Source organism: Pelodiscus sinensis, chromosome 3, assembly GCF_052426305.1.
Source record: "Pelodiscus sinensis isolate ZL-2025 chromosome 3, ASM5242630v1, whole genome shotgun sequence".
Lineage (NCBI taxonomy): Eukaryota > Metazoa > Chordata > Testudines > Trionychidae > Pelodiscus > Pelodiscus sinensis.
The window spans coordinates 82,906,816-82,925,651 of record NC_143054.1 but is presented as its reverse complement, the minus strand read 5'-3'; positions in this window follow the sequence as shown (position 1 = coordinate 82,925,651).

Below are 18,836 nucleotides of genomic sequence, written 5' to 3'. Positions count from 1 at the left end.
CCCTCACCTGGTTTAGCCAGCCTGTCAAAGCCATTGCCCAGGGTGTGGCCATTGCTATATGCAAAGCAACTACATGGAGCCACAGGTGAGAGCTGGGTGCTGGTAAAAATCGATACTACCATGCAACCCCATACACCCCACAATAGATATAACTTGATTAACTCTGCCGAGGCCACTCTGGCCAGCATAAATGCTGACCTTACAATGCTGTAGCACACCATGTGCAATAGACTACATTTTCATCAAATCACCAAATTTAATTGCATAGGAGTCTTTTCCACTTGTGTAATCTGGATAGAGAGAGCACAGCCATCCCCTGCACCAGAAACATTCCTCACAACCCCAAGTACTGAGGGTGGTCTGGGGAAGGAAAAAAGAATTGGTCAACATAGAGCAGGGTATGGGTGTACCATAGACACCATATCTGTCTTTCATAGATGGAAGCTCTGCTGTGCCTATCATCCATCCTGTTAAGATAAGGTTTGTAAGTTATGTCACTGACACAACTTAGAGCAGCACCTGAACTGCTCTAACATATGCCCCGGCCAGGTGCTGCAGGATTGAGGAGCATCAGTTAGTTCCTGCCCATATGTAGAACTCAGATACAGTGGAGAACTGAGGCCAATTGAATAAAACGCACCAAACAAAATAGTGTAAGCAGAAATGGAAAATTTTGTAAAAGTTTGGCTACCCCTACAAATTTGTTTACATCATACATAAATAATGACAAGGTCAGGTCATGATCAAAAGAGATTTTGATTATTTCATAAATTGAGTGCAAGCAAGCAATACAACTAAATGTATATTTTTAGGAACAAAGAACATAGGCCATAGCTATAGGATGGGGGACACTGCCCTGGTAAGCAGTGATTCTGAAAGAAGATTTTGGGCTTACAATGAATGCTTTACTAGCTGTACATAAGTTCCCAATGTGATGCTAGGATGCATAAATAGGGGAATCTCAAGTAGGAGCCCAGAAATTATTTTGCTTCAGTATTTGTCTTTGGTATTGTCTCTGTTGGAATACTGTGTCTGATAATGGTGCCTACAATTCAAGAAGGATGTTGATAAATTGGAGAGAGTTCAGAGAAGCACCACAAGAATGATTAAATGATTAGACACCATGCCTTATGGCGGTTGAACTGCTGGGGTTTAACTCAACAAAGGGAAATTTAAGGGTTGACTTGGTCACAGTATGTAAGTAAACAAATATTTACTCTTGGGCTCTTCGGGCTCTTAGCAAAGAAAGGCGTAACACTATCCAGTGACTGGAAGCTGAAACTAGACACATTCAGACTGCAATAAGGCATAATTTTTAACACTGAGACTAATTATTGAACATTCTACCAAAAGTCATGGATGACTGGATTCTCTATCATCCATTTCAGAGATCCTATTTCTCCTGTTAAGTTACCAGATTATGAGGGTTTCTCTGCCGAAATCCTGACAATGTGAAAACTTCTGCCGTAGGCCTTTCTGTATTCTCTGCATGATAGGCTACAGTGGATTACACAGTGTAACACAATGTAGAAGTGTTAAAAAATATGCTTTAAAAGGCAAGATTCTTTCACTAAATTGCACGCCCCAAAATACCTGTTTATCCAGTTCACATAAAAATGTTTATATTAGACTCTGCTTCTCATTTACACGTATGACCCTTTCAGTCCCTCTGGCAGCATAAAGGCACCTTACCATGTGTGTAAGTTATATTTGTACAAGTGAAAATCAGAAGCATGTATGGGTCTAATTTTGCAAGCAGCTCCAGGCAAGTGGACCTTAGCTAGCAGCTTGCGAGTTTAAAGCCTACATTCCAGTTGAAAGCACCTAGAGGATAATAGGGCTATAAGGAAAAACCAGCATGGATTTGTCAAGAACAAGTCATGCCAAGCCAGCCTAATTTCCTTTTTTGACAGGCTTACTGGCTTAGAGGATGGAGTGAAGCAATAGATGTAATATAGCTTGAGTTTAGTACAGCTTTTGACACTGTCCCACAAGCCAGTCTCATATACGAATTATGGAATTTTCCATAAACAAATTAGAGATATTCGGTTTAGATGAAACTGTTATAAGGTTGACACAGAACTCAGAGAAAAACAATATTCAAAGAGTAGTTATCAGTGATTTGCTGTCGAATTCGGAAGGGGTATCAAGTGGGGCCCTGAAGGGGCCAGGCCTTGGTCTCATATTATTCAATATTTTCATTAATTACTTGAATAATGAAATGGAAAGTAGGCCTATAAAATTTGCAAATGACACTAAGCTCAGAGGAGGCTTTTCCTATAGAGTTTTAGATAACATATAAATAATATTTTCATTGTCATAATTTAGCAGCTCCTCCTCCTCCCACAAGGAATATAGGACAGTACATCATTTGTCTCTTCCTAGCCTGCTTTTGCTTCTCTTTAAACCAGCCTATGATGCTTAGGACAACAGTGACAACTTTTAAATGCATTTTCCATTAATAATTTAAAGCATAATATATAATCTTTCCTAATAGGAAGGTAAACTGTAGCTGAAAATAACTGAAGTTTTCTTAAAAGAAAATGATAATGTTCAAAAGCTTTCATAGGCACAATTCTCTTCCAGAAACTCATGTTAAACATTGACCAGCTACAAAAAATATAAATCAGTGTGATGCAAGGTATGGTAATGTAAGCTAGGAGTTCAAAGACCAGACTAGGAGCTAAGAACTCCTTAGGATTTAATCACAGCTCTGTCACTGATCTAAGATCTTTTTGGAAAGGCATTTAATGTGTGTCTGTAAATTGGGATTAAGATTATTTGCCCATGGTGTGGTCAAATTGAAATACAACTCCTCCTGTTGCATTTTCCATCAATTGTGGTTGGGAACATGGGTTAAGGCTGTTGTCTCCAATCTCTTTAGGCATGAGATCACTTTTTGAATTTAAGTGCAATCTAGGATCTACTTCAAACCCAAACACTCTTGTCCTGCCTCCTTCCTGCCCCTTTCAAGGCCCCGCCCCTACTCCTCCATCCTCCCTCACTTTTATCAGGCTGGAAGCAGACGGTGGGGCGTGGGGGAGGGGGACACTAATCTTGGGCTAAAGGATTTGGAGTGTGGGAGCAGTTCTGAGCTGAGCCGGGGCAGGGAGTTGAGGTGCAGGAGGGGGATCAAAGGGGGCAGGCTCTGGGAGGGAGTTCGGGGGCAGGGGGACTCAGGGCTAGGCTTTAAGGTGCAGCAGGGGTTCAGAACTGGGGCTGGGGTTTGGAATGTGGGCTCCAGCTGGGCACCGCTTACCACTGGTGGCTTCTGGGTGGTGGTAGAGAAGACTGAGGCAGGCTCGTTCCTATTGTGATCCTGCATCACTCCCAAAAGCAGCCTGCTCTGTGGAGATGGGGTACAAGATGGGAGGAGGGGAACCCTGACATCAGCCCCTATCTTCTTCCCATGCCCTGCACAGCAAGCAGGAAGTTCCTGGGGGAGAGGGGTGGCTACAAGGCAGAGGGCAGGAGCAGCATGGCAGTACTAAAAGGGGCAGATGAAGAGCTGGCACTTGATAGCCTCCCAGCCAAACCTGTTAGGATCACCTGTCAAAGATTCCAAGATTTATCAGTAGAGCCCAATCTACTGGTTGGTGACCACTGGATTAAGGCAATGTGCATGTCACTGGGGGTATGTCTACACTACCCTCCTAGTTCGAACTAGGAGGGTAATGTAGGCATACCGCATTTGCAAATGAAGCCCGGGATTTGAATTTCCCGGGCTTCATTTGCATAAACGGGGAGCCACCATTTTTAAAACCCCGCTGGTTCGAACCCCGTGCCACACGGCTACATGCGGCACGAACTAGGTAGTTCGGACTAGGCTTCCTAGTCCGAACTACCGTTACTCCTCATTCCACGAGGAGTAACGGTAGTTCGGACTAGGAAGCCTAGTCCAAACTACCTAGTTCGTGCCGCGTGTAGCTGCGCGGCACGGGGTTCGAACCAGCGGGGTTTTAAAAATGGCGGCTCCCCACTTATGCAAATGAAGCCCGGGAAATTCAAATCCCGGGCTTCATTTGCAAGTGTGGTATGCCTACATTACCCTGCTAGTTCGAACTAGTGGGGTAGTGTAGACATACCCTGGGAATTCAGATTAGTCTTGAATTTTTTCTTGTCTTTCTACTGAGTAGCCCTATTAAGTATTTGGTTGTCATTCCAGCTTCAACCCACAAAAATATACATCTTATACTACATGGGGAGGGTTCAGATTTTGTTACCCTAATTTCACAGATGAGATAAGCGAGGCATGTTAAATTAATGAGTGATTTTTCTCTAAAGACCATGGATTGTTACCCAATCAGTAATAAATTAGGGCAGCGCTAGTGACAGAACTCAGATCTTGGCTATGATGTGTACATTTCTGATTCAGTAAACATCAAAGACTCGATCGTTAGGTAGCTCTGTGTTCAGGTATGTGATCTGTAAAATGAGAATAATAATAATTACAATTGTAAAGCACTTTTTGCTCTACAAAGGAAATAGTGCCATTTAACTGCAAAGCAGTTTGGTAAATCCATTTCATGGACAGGAACAAAGAAACACTGACAGATCTTCCATAGGCACCCTGTGGAATAGGCATAATACCTGGTCCTTTTCCTTTACTTTCTGGGTAACGAGCCATTTACTCCTTCTTGTTTCTGCACCTGTGAAGTGGAGATATAATTTATCTACATCACATGGGAAACTATGACAATGAATTATCAATGTTTGTACAGCAAGTATCTCAAATTAAATGGTCCATGTTATAACTATCTTTTTTATAAAATACATTTTGGTGGGAATTTTTCATCAAAATGAAATGTTTTGTTGTAGTAATATTATGATTTGCAAAATTGAATGCTCTGTGTGAAAATGTCAAGTATTGCAGAACTTTTCTAATTTTCTATAAGAATTATGTAAAACAGACTTTTGATTTGCCTCATTTTGACATTGATCTGAATTACTGTGGTACCTTGTGAGAGTTGTCATTTGGATGACTTATGATCCTATTCTTCCATAAAGACCACAGCTCCTGGCTGGACTGTTTCTTCCATGATGGACTATAGTCTCCCCTCTGCTTGAGCCACAATGGTGCATTATGGGAGGGAGCGCTAGGTCTCTGGAGCATCAGGTGATATGCAGTTTGGCCTGAGAGCCAGGGGACACCAGGCATCTGAACTACAACTCCCATGAGGAACTGTGGTGGTCAAGCACATGCCATCTAATTTCAAACCAAGTCAAAAATCAATACATGTAAGCCTTTTCAAATCAAATTTTTGCATCAGTTCTTATTATGCAGAAAGTTTTGATATTTTGACTTTTGGTCCCAATTCCAGATGAAAATGAATGTTGACATATCAGAGCTGCACACTGACTGTAAATTCCAAGATTTTCAATAAACTGTAATTGTTTTGTTTTATCTATACTTTAGGCTTCAAAAAACATAGAACACTGTAAGGAGAATCCCTCCTTCTGATCTAAAACCACAGCTTGCCTCCATTGCTGATGCAAATTAGGCAGTTAGAAACACAAATACTGACTTGTTACCACATACATTTTATATAGGCTGAATCTAACCCTTAAAAAAGACAAGGAGGGTCTACCTCTTTAAAAATATTTCCCTTAGTGTGAAATGCTTTGCAGTAAAAGACTCCATGTTAATGCAATATGTCATTGCATTTTTTATTTCTCTAGAATATGATATAGCATGACAGCTGTTTTACTAGGCTGTGATCTCAAAGCAGGAGATGACTGATATGCAAATCAACATGGATTTGGGAGGAGGTACTGAATAGTGATAGAAACTGCTGACTACCTAATGCTCTTGGAGGGTATAAGCTGGCATGGCATCCCAGCATGCAGTTGGTTCAATACAACAAATTGGGAAGCAATAGAGAATCATTTCACGTATTTTGTATTTGTGTCATAGCTATGGTGTTAAAGTTATTAAGGAGCAGACAGAATCAGTATGAGAATGAGAGTCACATAGTGACTTGAGTGCTATTAAATCACCCTCAAAGTATCCCAGTTAAGCAGCACTGCTGTCCCCATTAAGCAGCAGTTACAGATACTGAGTATCATTAGGCTTTAATCAGCATCCTTGTCGATAGTCAGATTAAGTGTACGTCCTTGTTATGAAATGTGTACTGTAGCTCTTAATTTATCTTGTATTGGTACCATTTTTATATCTAGCCACATACTCTTATTTCTTTCATTCTGGAAAGTATTCTGGCATCTAGTTGGTAAGAAAGCGTAAATAAAAATAAATTTGTGTAGGAAGGGCATTATTTTTAGAAGAAGGATGGTTTTGTGATGAAAGCACGGGATTAAGACTCAGGAATCCTTCTTTTAAATCTATCTTCTGCTATACAATTCCTGCATTATCTTAGGCAAAAATCACTTAAACTGTCTTGGTCTCCCACAGAATGGCAAAGACACCAGTTCCTTCTTTCTCACCTTTGTCTGACTTGCCTTTGAAGAATATTCCTAGAAGTAGGGAGGGACCAGTGATCTTTGTAAGCTGTGCACATGTGCTGCCACACAGGAGAGATTAAAATGCTGCTCAGATGATTGGCAGAGCACCCTCACCTAGGTTTCTTATTTCTACTGATGGTGTACATTCACACATGCTTTGGTGAACATAAAATTTATTCTCCTGGGCTGTGTCTAGACTGGCAAGTGTTTCCGCAAAAGCAGTTGCTTTTGCAGAAAAACTTGACAGCTGTCTACACTGGCCACTTGAATTTCCGCAAGGACACTGACTTCCTACTGTCTGAAATCAGTGCTTCTTGCGGAAATATTATGCTGCTCCCGTTCGGGCAAAAGTCCTTTTGTACAAAGCTTTTGTGCAAAAGGGCCAGTGTAGACAGCTCAGATTTGTTTTGCGCAAAAAAGCCCCGATCATGAAAATGGCGGTCGGGGCATTTTTGCACAAAAGTGCGTTTAGATTGGCATGGACACTTTTCCGCAAAAAGTGCTTTTGCAGAACAGCATCCGTACCAATCTAGATGCTCTTTTCCGCAAATGCTTTTAACGGAAAACTGTTCCGTTAAAAGCATTTGCGGAAAATCATGCCAGCCTAGACGTAGCCCATATGGATGGAAATTATTAGAGGGAACATTGGTAGGGACCATTTCTTACTATTGGCTCACTAAACCTTACTGTAAAGCAAATAATAATTATTAAGTCAGCTTCATTAATTGAACAGGTCTATCTTAGTATTTTTAATTGATACCTTTTAATTTCACTGACAGACGATATGACTACAAACAACCTTTCCATTAAAAAACAGAAATTCTGTAAGGTTATAGTCATCTGTCAATGGAAATAATTTTTTTCTAAGGAAAAAATACTGTCTAGATGATATAATATCTATATGTATTCAGATAGTAATCCAAAAGCAATGAAAATAAGAAATATTGGAAAATTCCTTTACATTATTTACACTGCTGCTTCAGGGTAATGCATAATAAAGCGTATGCACTATGCTCTCTCTCAGCAACAGCCTCTTACAGCAATATGAAGTGTATGCATAAAAAATGATCTTCTGATACACACAATTGAAATTGTATAATATGAACAAACCTAATAAACTGATGTGCCTACATGCTATTGTGGTCTGCCATATTCAAAAACTTTTTATATAATAATTATTAGATCCAAACAGTTTTATTTTAATAGGTGTACACACATTACAGGAACTGATTTAAAAGGACAGGAAACTGATGTCGTACTGAATGCATTTTGACTTACTGGACAGAAATATAGTAGGTTCAGTAGGTTCCTTATGTATGTTCCTTATGGATCCAGATTGACTCTGTTTCCATCATGAATACACTACAAATGAATGGGGAGCAAAAAAGATTTGTACCTTTGTGCTTCCCATGCAAGGGCAAAGGCTTTTTCCATACACCACAGGGCTCACAAATCACCTGAAAGAGCAGTGGGCATGTCAAGTGGTAACCACTACTCCCGACTAAAAATTGCATACGTCCTATTCCTTTTGTTTCTACTCCTAACATGCTTGCTTGTCTCATTTATCTATTTTGTTTTGTCTTTTAAGACTATAATCTTTTTGAGGTATAGATTGTCACTTTTAAAATACATTTGTGCAATGCCTGACACAGGGAAAGCCTGATCTGATGGGGTACTAAGTGCTATCTCAACTAAATGGTGATATGAATAAATAAAATATCTCTGTCCTCTCCTTGTTAGCCCTCCGAGATATTACAGAATATAATAGGCGACATTTTCAAAAGCGCTCAGCAAGGGCCAAATTCCATTGCACTTATGTAGGGACACTCTGATTAACATCAATATGCATGTTGGGGGTTGAGGCCTCCTGTCACCCTTTTGCATAAGGAATGTGCCCCTGCAAGTCCTCCCAATCATTCCACAAACAATGTTTCAATGCAAAACCACCCTTTTCGAGGGCTCCTTTATTTCCATTCAGGCTTCAACCCTGCCACAAGCACAGTCTCACAGAAAAGCCCTAATGTCACCTGTTAAAGGTTTTCATATGACTCTTGGAATTTCTGTCTGCCCAGACTCATGTCATGTCTTACACAGCTCACCTATCTAGTCATCCTGGATTTCCCCAGTAGATGAAGAAACTCAAAACAACTACTCAAAACTGGTAGATGAAGAAACTCAAAACAAGTAGATTTCTCCATCCTGGGTGAAACAACAGTTTTACATTTTTCATACCCACTCCTTCTAGTTTTGTATCTTGAAGTCCAACTTGAGCTTTCCTCAGTAACTTGTCCTTTCTACAGGTCCTGTTCACTCTTAAAGAAGCCAGGCATTCTGTGATAAGGAGCAATGTTAGGCCTATGCTAAGTGGTTTAGAAAACACTATCCTGTAGGATCATGTATTTAATGACATTATCAAAATGCACACCTGGACACACAATTAAGATTGCGTTGACAAATATTTGTTTTTCAACAACCATAGAAGACCCATCAGCCCAGAGATACTATCAGAGAAGATCTTTGTCCTTTTCCCTAAAAAAATGCAGTTCAGTTTGCCAGTTGGTGCAGAGGTTAGAACAGTCTGTGTCCCAGAATTTGCAGCAGAATGACTTTTTGGGACATAGAATGGCTGCGTAGTCTATCATTCTGAAGACAAATTTACTGATGCCATGACTAGATCCACACTGTAAGTTCTGTTTTCATATGTCTAGAAAGTATGTGCATAGGGGTGGGAGGAGCAGAGGAGAAAGAGGAGTTAAAATGTAAAAGATAGCATGTCAGCTCCTATTTCTGGGAATCTCTCTATGACTTCTAGATATGACTAATAGTCCAATCCCTGAAGCAGTCCTGCTATGGCCTGGCAAAGGAAGACAGTGAATGTATAAACAGAGCTTATATTCCCAAAGGATGCATCTATACAGCACTGTAACTTGAAATAAGATATGCAATTTGAGTCATGCAAATTGTGTATCTTATTTCAATGCTATTTCAGAATAGCTTATTTTGCCATTTGGCACTGTCTACACAGTGCGAAATTTCGAAATAAAGTACTATTCTGAAACATCCCTTACTCCTCGTAGAATGAGTTTTACAAGGACATCAAAATAGCAACCCTGAAATAAAGGGCTTGCTGTGAAGATGCGGGATAGCTATTTCGAGATACTCCAGTATCCTGAAATAGCATTGCAGTGTAGACGTACCCAAATATGCTCTACTGAGGAATTAAAAAAGCTTAAAGGAAAAAAAATAAAACTAAGAAACTCTTTAAAAACAGAAACTGATCAGAAAGGAGATACGAAATCAGTCATTTGTTAGATTTATGGAAGGAAACATTGACATTTCCAGATTTTTTTTTATGATTTTTGTAAACTTAATACACTTTCTTGAAGTAAAACTGTCAGCTGACTGGATTTTTGTTAGCTTTCTTAAAGGGTAAGGATCCAAAAGCCACCCAGCTTGATTAATCAAGAATAAAATGTTCCATGAGACTTTTCTGCCTACCAGCCCACCAGCCCACCTCCTCATCAGCCTGCCTTTCCCCACTGAGAAATGACCTTTGATGTGTGTAGCCTATGTAGGGAAGATGAGGACTTCCTTACACTCCATGCTTGTGGGTTGCTGTGGATACCAAACTTCTAGACTCCCAGGATCCTTGGCAGCTAATATGGTGGGCTGCCAAGAAACTAGAATACTGAAAACTTTTGGAGTGCTAGTTCTTAGATTTCCTGGCAGCTCACCTTGTGGTGTGCTGTGCAGTCAGAGCTTCTAGGCTCCCAGGTTCCCAGGGAGCTTGGGAAGCTAGTGAGCATGTTTTGATTTAGAAATATTGAAATATTCCCACTGTGGGAAAATGTTGGTGTTTCTGAGTCAAAAGGCAAACTTCCCATTCTGTGAAGAAGAAAAAAAAAGTTTGGGGGGGTTCGAAATACTTTTTTTTTTTCAGAACCAGATGTCCATACCATGTCAATTCCAGTTCCCACCTTGTGAATCTAGAGTGATGTGAGTCATTGATGGCTATATTACCGAAGTAGATAACACAGTGAGATAATTTACATATATATTCATCCAGCCACAAAAAGCCTTATTGTTGTCAGAAGAATCTGAGATCTCAACACCACACAGCATTGACTGATAATCTCAAAAGACAGTAATCATCCTAGATCTAGTGCAGATTTAACTATTGCAATTCTCTGTGGTATGTTGGTTCTCATAGTTTAATTTGTTGCAGTAAAGTATTAAATCAGTTTTGCTGGTTCTTATTATTAGATTGGATTTATTATCTTTAAATAATGTAAAACAGATAATCAGATCTGAATAAGAAGATATTGTGCATTTTATTAAAGGTTCCAAGAATAATGGCATATTTATTTTGATTAAGCAGAATTTATTAAAAGCAGAGCTGGTTAAAAACAAATTCCAATTATCTTTTATGGGAATTTTTGAGGAAAAAAAATCAGTGAGTGTTCAATTTCTTTCAAGTTTTTGTAGTAGTTTTTTAGACCTCCACTTCCCACCCCCCTAAATCAGTTTTTTTAAATGTTTAGTTGTTAATTAAAGACTAGTTTTAAATCAAATTCCCCAAAATAACTAAAAATGTTAAAATAGTTTTGAATGAAATCCAGAAAATCTCAATCAAAATGAATTCTGTTTTCATTTTGGCCAAAAGGGCCATTTTTAATCAAAAATGCTTCATTGGACATTTTTTTTTACTGGTTCTCATTAAAATGAATGGCCTCATTGCTTCCCTTATTTCAGTCAGAGATGCATTTGTGGCCAGGATGACAGGAGAGATGAGAGTATTTGGATTTAATATTTGTACATTTCAAGAAGGTGCTATGTATTCCCCAAGTGGACATCATTTATTAATTTGAAGCTAAAATCCACAACATAAAGAACAATTCATTCCTAAGATCAGATGCATCCCAAAACTACAGCTTCTATTGGTTCCTTTCCTTCTTTTTTTTTTATAAACAATATCTGGTTTAGGAAGCACTTGGAACACAAACCTGCTTTAAAAGAAGCTGGAGAGCACATGGCATACACAGACCATCTGGGCTGACAAATTCATTAGAATATCAACTGATTAAAGTCAACCAAAGTCAGCACTGAACAAAAGTTGTTACCATTGTTCATTGGCTATCATGAAATAAGTTGGTGGTTTCAATCAATTTTCAGGTGAACAACTCCTCTTTTAGCAGGGAAATAAATAATTGCATTGGCATAGAACTACTCTTTTCCCTTGTCATGGTCCTGCTATGTCACAGCTGAAGCATATGAGCAGGAAATTACATCTTAAGATTCCCATGATCTTTCAATGCTACTGAATAACAGAAGATTTAAGTCTACAAGGCTTCCATGAACACTAAAATTGCTAAAAAAAAATCAATGTCAAACTTCTCAGATTAAAGTTCAACCCCAGGAAAATGAATACAACTACCTGTGAGATAAGTGGGAGATTCACACATCACCTGTAGACAGAGTTTGGCCTTTATTTCATTCAGATGTTTTGCAAAGTACAAGCCATCCCAATAAGTCATACAAATGCATATTCATATCATAAACTCTTCCATTCCCAACAGATATTTCAGAACAGTGCAGCAGTTTCATCTCTGGGAACAAAGTCAATGATTAGTATATATGTGTGTGGATACACAGAATTTTTCAAGGAAGAATCACAAAAAGTATTTCTTGCCTTAAATTAGGGCTTTCCATTTATCCACTTGTTATTTCAGTATCTTAGAAACTTAATATTTGCTTAATTTACTACTTTTCTGGGATTTTTCTAGCAGGAAAGTATATAGATTTTTTAAAATGAAAGTAAAGAAAAACCTAGCACTTTTCTTTCCTCATCTAACTGTCAATGCTACATGAAATGAACTAGAAATGCACATTTCCAAAAGCATATGTATTTGAGCAAGTTTAAATGTACATGTAAAAAACTAGCTACCAGAGCAAGTTTAAACACATTTGATTTAATTATGGTTGACTGGCTTTCCTGCATTCCTAGTTTTCAAGATTAAAGGATGTTTGCCTCTAAAGACTAGAAATGTTATAAGAGAATGAAAAGTAATGCCTTACAACATACTGCTGTCTGGAATACAAGTCTAGTTAACCCTGTTAAGGGGATCATTTACATTTCCACACACCCTTAGTAATAGCAAAATCAGAGTGGAGCCTAACGGGCTTTGAACCAATCAGCGAGATAAAATATCATTAGCATAACAAACAATTCCAATTAAAACCTGGCAGGTGGCAAATCTGGAAATATTATCTTTTGGCAAACTGATCCTGTTTAGTAAAATGTCAGATCTGTGTGGTCTCCAAAATGTAGAGTAGGTTTTTTTCAAACTAAAGTAATAATTAAATAAACAAATCATTTCTATATTACTTCTACACTCTAGCTGACAACTTAACAGACACAAACTCCCAAGAGTATTTAGAGTTATGTCTCCCACATCCATAACAACATAGCTGTCTTTTATGTGAGTAGTACTGTTCAATTTTGCCAGTGGATGACAGATCCACTACAGAACACATAAGTTTATGTATTAATGTATAACTGAACTTATAATAAAAATAAAGCAAATATATTACATAAAGAAGTATTCTGATTGTATTTTGATTATGATATTTCATACTATGTTAGAGCATGTCTACATTATGAAGAAGATTGACCCTCCGAAGGTTGAACTTCTAGCATTCGATTACGGGGTTTAGTGTAGACCCCCAAACTGAACACTGAGGGCAGCCACCACTGGCATCCTGTACTTCTCATTCTGTAAAAAGTAAGGGAAGCTGACATGAGCATGTGCTCCCATTGGCCTCCCACAGTGTAGATGCTGAGACAGCTCAGTTTGAGATTAGACGAATCTAGCTACAGATTTTGCATAGTTGGATGGCGTACCTTAAGCCGACCTGCCTGGTCTACTGTAGACCAGGCCCTACAGAGCTGAGTTATCTCAAATATCACCTAACTGCTGAAAGAGTTTGAAGTACAGAACCAAATCCAGGTCTTCATTTTTGGGCCATCTCTTAGAAATACAGGTAAATGTTCAATAGGGATTTAAGAAAAATGAAATTTTAGCAAGACAAGACCTCATTTTTTTGGATCAGAAAACCATTTTTCCTCTTGAGAATCAGTAGAACTAACACCCCAGATATGAAGCTTGTTCTTGGAATCTTTCAACATTCATAGTCAGAGAGCATTGCAATATCAACAAAGATGATATGTCTAGAAGATATGTTCTGGGATTCATGTTGGCTATGACAGCTATGGATTATCCAAAGCAATTCCTATACCTACCACATAGTCAATTTTTCAAACTAGGACTATACATCAGAACCAATTTCCATTTGAGATGTTCATTTAGGGGTAAGGGAGACAAAGAAACATTCTCTGGGTGGTCCACTTACCATCCCATCTAAACAGAAGCCATGGCCTAAGCATTGTCACAATCAGGACCTTAGGCATCTAAATAAATGGCCCAATTTTCAAACATGTTTAGCATGCAAAGCTTGAAGTGACTGTTGTGGGAGCTGTGAATGCTCGGCACTCGCCAAAATCAGGATGTTTTAAGCTTGAGCCAAACCCCAAAGACTCCCTTTGATTTCAATGGGCTCTGGAAGAGGCCCATAATTAGGTAGCTAAATATGGCTCTTGTCAGTATGTAGCATTGTTTCCATTCATTCATTGTGTCACTTATGAAACAGCAATGAGAGTTAAGGACATCAAATATCACAGCAGAAATAGATCTGATCAAAATGTATATCAATATAGTTGAATATGTTTTTTAAAAATGCCATCCTTTATTATGCAACATTTTACACAAAATTAAATCAGTTGCCTTAAGAGCTATCCAATTTTTCATTAAAGTTTAAAGTTTGATTTTTAAAAAGTTACCAGAGAGTGCTGAAGTTTTCTGTTACACTGATTTACTTTTTAAATAGCAAAAATGGAGTCTTTGTTAAGAAAGTGTCAGTTCTGTATTGTTGAGTGGTCAAATTCCAGTCCTTAGTGATTTTAGCACCAATGATTTCACTAGGTAACATGATTCCGCACCACCATTGCCTTCTTTGCACTGCCCTTTAACACATATTGCCTGCATGTTGAGTCCAAAGTTAGTCTACACAAGGTTTTATCAGTGATTTTTGCTCAATTTCTGAAACAAACAAGGACTCACCATTGATTCTAGTCAGCTCTGCCTTTAAACACTGGGGCTTCGTCTAGACTGGCAATTTTTTCCGCAAAAGCGACTCCTTTTGCGGAAAAACTTGCCAGCTGTCTACACTGGCTGCTTGAATTTGCACAAGAACACTGATAATCTGATGTAAGATTGTCAGTGTTCTTGCGCAAATACTATGCTACTCCCGTTCGGGAAAAAGCCCTCTTGTGCAAATGTATTTGCGCAAGAGGGCCAGTGTAGACAGCTCAGGACTGTTTTGCGCAAAAAAGCCCCCATGGTGAAAATGGCGATTGGGGCTTTCTTGCGCAAAACCGCATCTAGATCGGCACGGACGCTTTTCCGCAAAAAGTGCTCTTGCGCAAAAGCGTCCATGCCAATCTAGATGCTCTTTTCCACAAATGTTTTTAACGGAAAAACTTTTCCATTAAAAGCATGTGCGGAAAATCATGCCAGTCTAGAGGTAGCCTGGATGTAAAGGGTCAGATATGACTGAGGACTCGCAAATAGATTCTACACCACCAGAAATAAAACCTGTTTCCATTCTCTGTAACTTTCAGTTAGGTGTGACTCACTATCCTCTGTTTAGTGTTCAAGTTATGGTAGATCCTAAGCCAGGTCATATTAAGTTCAAGTCTTTTACCTTTTAATCATACAAGTCTTAAGTGAATTTCAACCCAAAAGAGCCAAAATTGATCACCCTGACACAGCAAGTGTGTCTATTGATCTCTGTGGCAAAGTAGGTATGTCTATATAAATAAGGTCTGCTCATGAAGCCTTTTCCTACAGTTGATTAATAGGTGGAAGTAGATAGCTCATTCAGACCACTGGCTGATAGTAGTCAGTCACCCTGACCAGTCATTAACCATAGTCATAGACTCACCCTACTCTCCTTTGTCTCTATGATTCTCTGAAGACCTGTGATAAAAAATGGGGGTGTAAAGGGAAACTGAAGGGAGAGGCCTCTCTAAATTCACCAGTCAAAGAGCAGTATTGCCAACCCAAAAATCACAAGGAATGCCTACACGAAGTTATGAGAATGGTCTCCAAATCATAAGATTTTTTTAAAATAAAATGTTGGATTTTTATTGGCCTTTTGTTTCTTGAGTATTTAGGGTTCATGTTTTAAAGCTTTCCTCCTTAGTTGTAAGGCCCAGAAATATAGAGAACTTTTTTTAAATGAAAGCTGAGATTCCTACATAATCAATTGACTTCAGGCACTGGGGCCTTTAGAAAAACACCAAATGTTTTGAGACTCATGGTAAAACAATGGAGGAATTCTTGTGAGCCCATGCCTTGCCCACAGTATAAATAAAAACCCCAATATCTTCTCCACTAAACACCCTAATGAGATTCTGCAAGTGGTGAACTGAATTCAACAGCTCCTGATATGAACAGTATCAACCTATCATATTTTAGATGGGTTACCAGGATTCATACATGACAATATGAAATCTTTCCTCTCTCAAATTAGCCTATTCACAAAGCACCTATAATTTTGATACATGCATTTATTGGATAGTGAAAGAGAAAAGAGGGGAATTAGTGTAGATAAATGTTCAAATTAAAAAAAAAAGCCTGAAGGAATTAGGATTGGGCTAATTCAGAACTGACATAGTGTATGTCTAGACTGCATCCCTCTGTCAGCAGAGGGATGCAGATTAGGCACGTCGACATTGAAAATGAGGCAGGGATTTAAATATCCCACACCTAATTTGCATAAAAATGGCCACCATGTTTTACCAACTCAACACTTTGTCGGCATAAAGTGGCAGTCTAGAGGGGGATCTGTCGAGAAAGAGAGCCTTTTTTGACAGATCCCTTATGCCTCCTGCAAGGGGCTTTACAGGATCTGTTGAAAAAGGCTTTCTTTCTCAACAGATCCTCTTCTAGACTGACACTTTTTGCTGACAAAGTGCTGAGTCAGCAAATCACGGTGGCTATTTTATGCAAATTAGGCACGGGATATTTAAATCCCTGCCTCATTTGCAATGTTGACCTGCCTAATCTGCATCCTTCTGCCGACAGAGGGATGCAATCTAGACATACCCTTAGACACTTATGATCAGATTTTCAAAGGTGTGTAAAGATCAGATAGCTATCTCTGAAGATCCAAGTTGGCAACAGTTTCTTTAGGAGCTTAATTACCTTTGAAAATCCGAGCTTAGATTTCCAAGTACAATTTTCAAAAATCACTTTAGTCACTCAAGTGCTTTTGAAAATTTTAACTCCGGGGCTAAAGAGACAAAAGGCAGGAGATATGGCATTCCTTTTAAAAACTTGTGACATCTATTTTTAACTAAATTTTATATTATTTTTCTTCATGCCTCTTCTGTTTTTTGCCTGGACAATTTAAGAGGAATAATTTATTGATTGCATTTCGATTTATACTCACAAATAATTCCTTTTTCTTCTAACAAATTCCTCATTATATATACATTTTATTGTGTTGATATCCTTTGCCTACTCTGTTTGTTAACCACCAACATTTATTTTAAAAAAACCCAGACAAAATAAAAAAGCCTATTTATCTTTTTCTTTATTTCGTTATCATTTGATTATATTTTGCTATCTTTTATCAACATTCCAAAATATGAAAATATATTTCTGACTAGAACAATACTATTTTTATTAAAAAAAATCAGGATCTAGAAACTATTGGGAGATTAATTTCGTTTTTCATGCTATACGAAGTGAGCATCATTCAAGCCAGATAAAAAATGCATTTGAACAAGCATTACTTAACCTCTAATAACATATCAATGAATCTTACTCAGAAACTTTTTTTAATGGTTTTTAGTTTTCCAGTCAAGCAAATGAAAATTTGAAAAGTTGCCCAGGACTAGAAGATGTTGCTGATTAAGGGCTATGTGGTAGATCATCTATCTTTCTCCATTTCTGTGTTTCTTAAAGTTACACTAACAACATTCCTAACCCAGTGCAGCATGATTTCATTGGCTGGAACTACAGCTGCAAGAGATTCCCCTGAGATTTTACCTCTCCATCCTGTTTGCATTAGCTCACGACCTTGTTACCAGTCACCTTTGGGGCTCAAATCAGTCAGAGTGGGGGCTGGTATTTGCTGTTGAATGCTCTAGTCTGATGAGAACCCAGACTAGAGTGTTCCATTGGGAATGGCACAAGGAGAGTCTTAAAAGTCCCCTTAAAAAGACTCAGATGTCAGAGACAGGCGTTATAAGTTATACTCTCTTACATGTTCTTGTGAGCTAGGATAGGGTGAATATTGTGATTCTTTTGTGCTTTTGCAGATGAACTTTGAATAGGGTAGAAGGAAGGTCAAAGATGGAAGTTCTTTATTTTAATATAAATAATATAACACATTCAAATGTAACGCTTTTTTCCATCCAAAAATCTCAGAGTATTTGCATGTTATAAATGTTCTCTCAAAACTATCAAATGAGATACATTTTAGTATATTATGCCTTTTTGAAAATGGAAACAGAAGTTCAATGCTCATATACATAAGGCTTCATATTGGTGTCAAAGGACAAAATGAAAATAGAGCAGAGTTTTGTTGTAGCTACTAATATGTTCTTTTATTCTTAACTAGGAATAATGTGATGAAACTTTTATGCAACTATTTCCACCTATGAATTGTCTGTGAACTATTAATTATGACTATTGTTTATTGTTCACTGTTCATCTCCTGATTGGTCACTTAAATTGTCCATGCTTTTCAAAAACCCCAGGAAGGTTTATGAAAATGAATTTTAAAAGTTATTAATACAGAGCAAGTAAAGGTGCTTGTTCTCATTCCCTGTTCCAGATACAAATCTAAAATCCTAAGATTTTAAGGCATGGAGTCAAATTCTGTAGGTGCTGAGATGGGAGACAATAGTAGAATTTAAACCTATCACCCTGGAACATATACTCTACCAGTTCAATGCAATAGTATCAACAAATTAAACCCTCCGTAGGCTTGCAAGTTTGAACAGATTTTCAGAGAGCTAGATGATATTCATGTAAAAACTTAACCCTACCTAATAGCGAAGAAAGAAACTATACCTCCATCCTGCAATGGAATGTGTGTGGATGCAAAAACTTTGTGGTTAATTGTTCTCACATTCATCTTTGAGAAGTTAATTAGCTGAACATGTGCAAAATGGGAGAAGAAAGAGAGAAATCAAGCCACTGACTGACCTAATGGAAACCAACATAAAAAATTTCCACTCAAGGTAA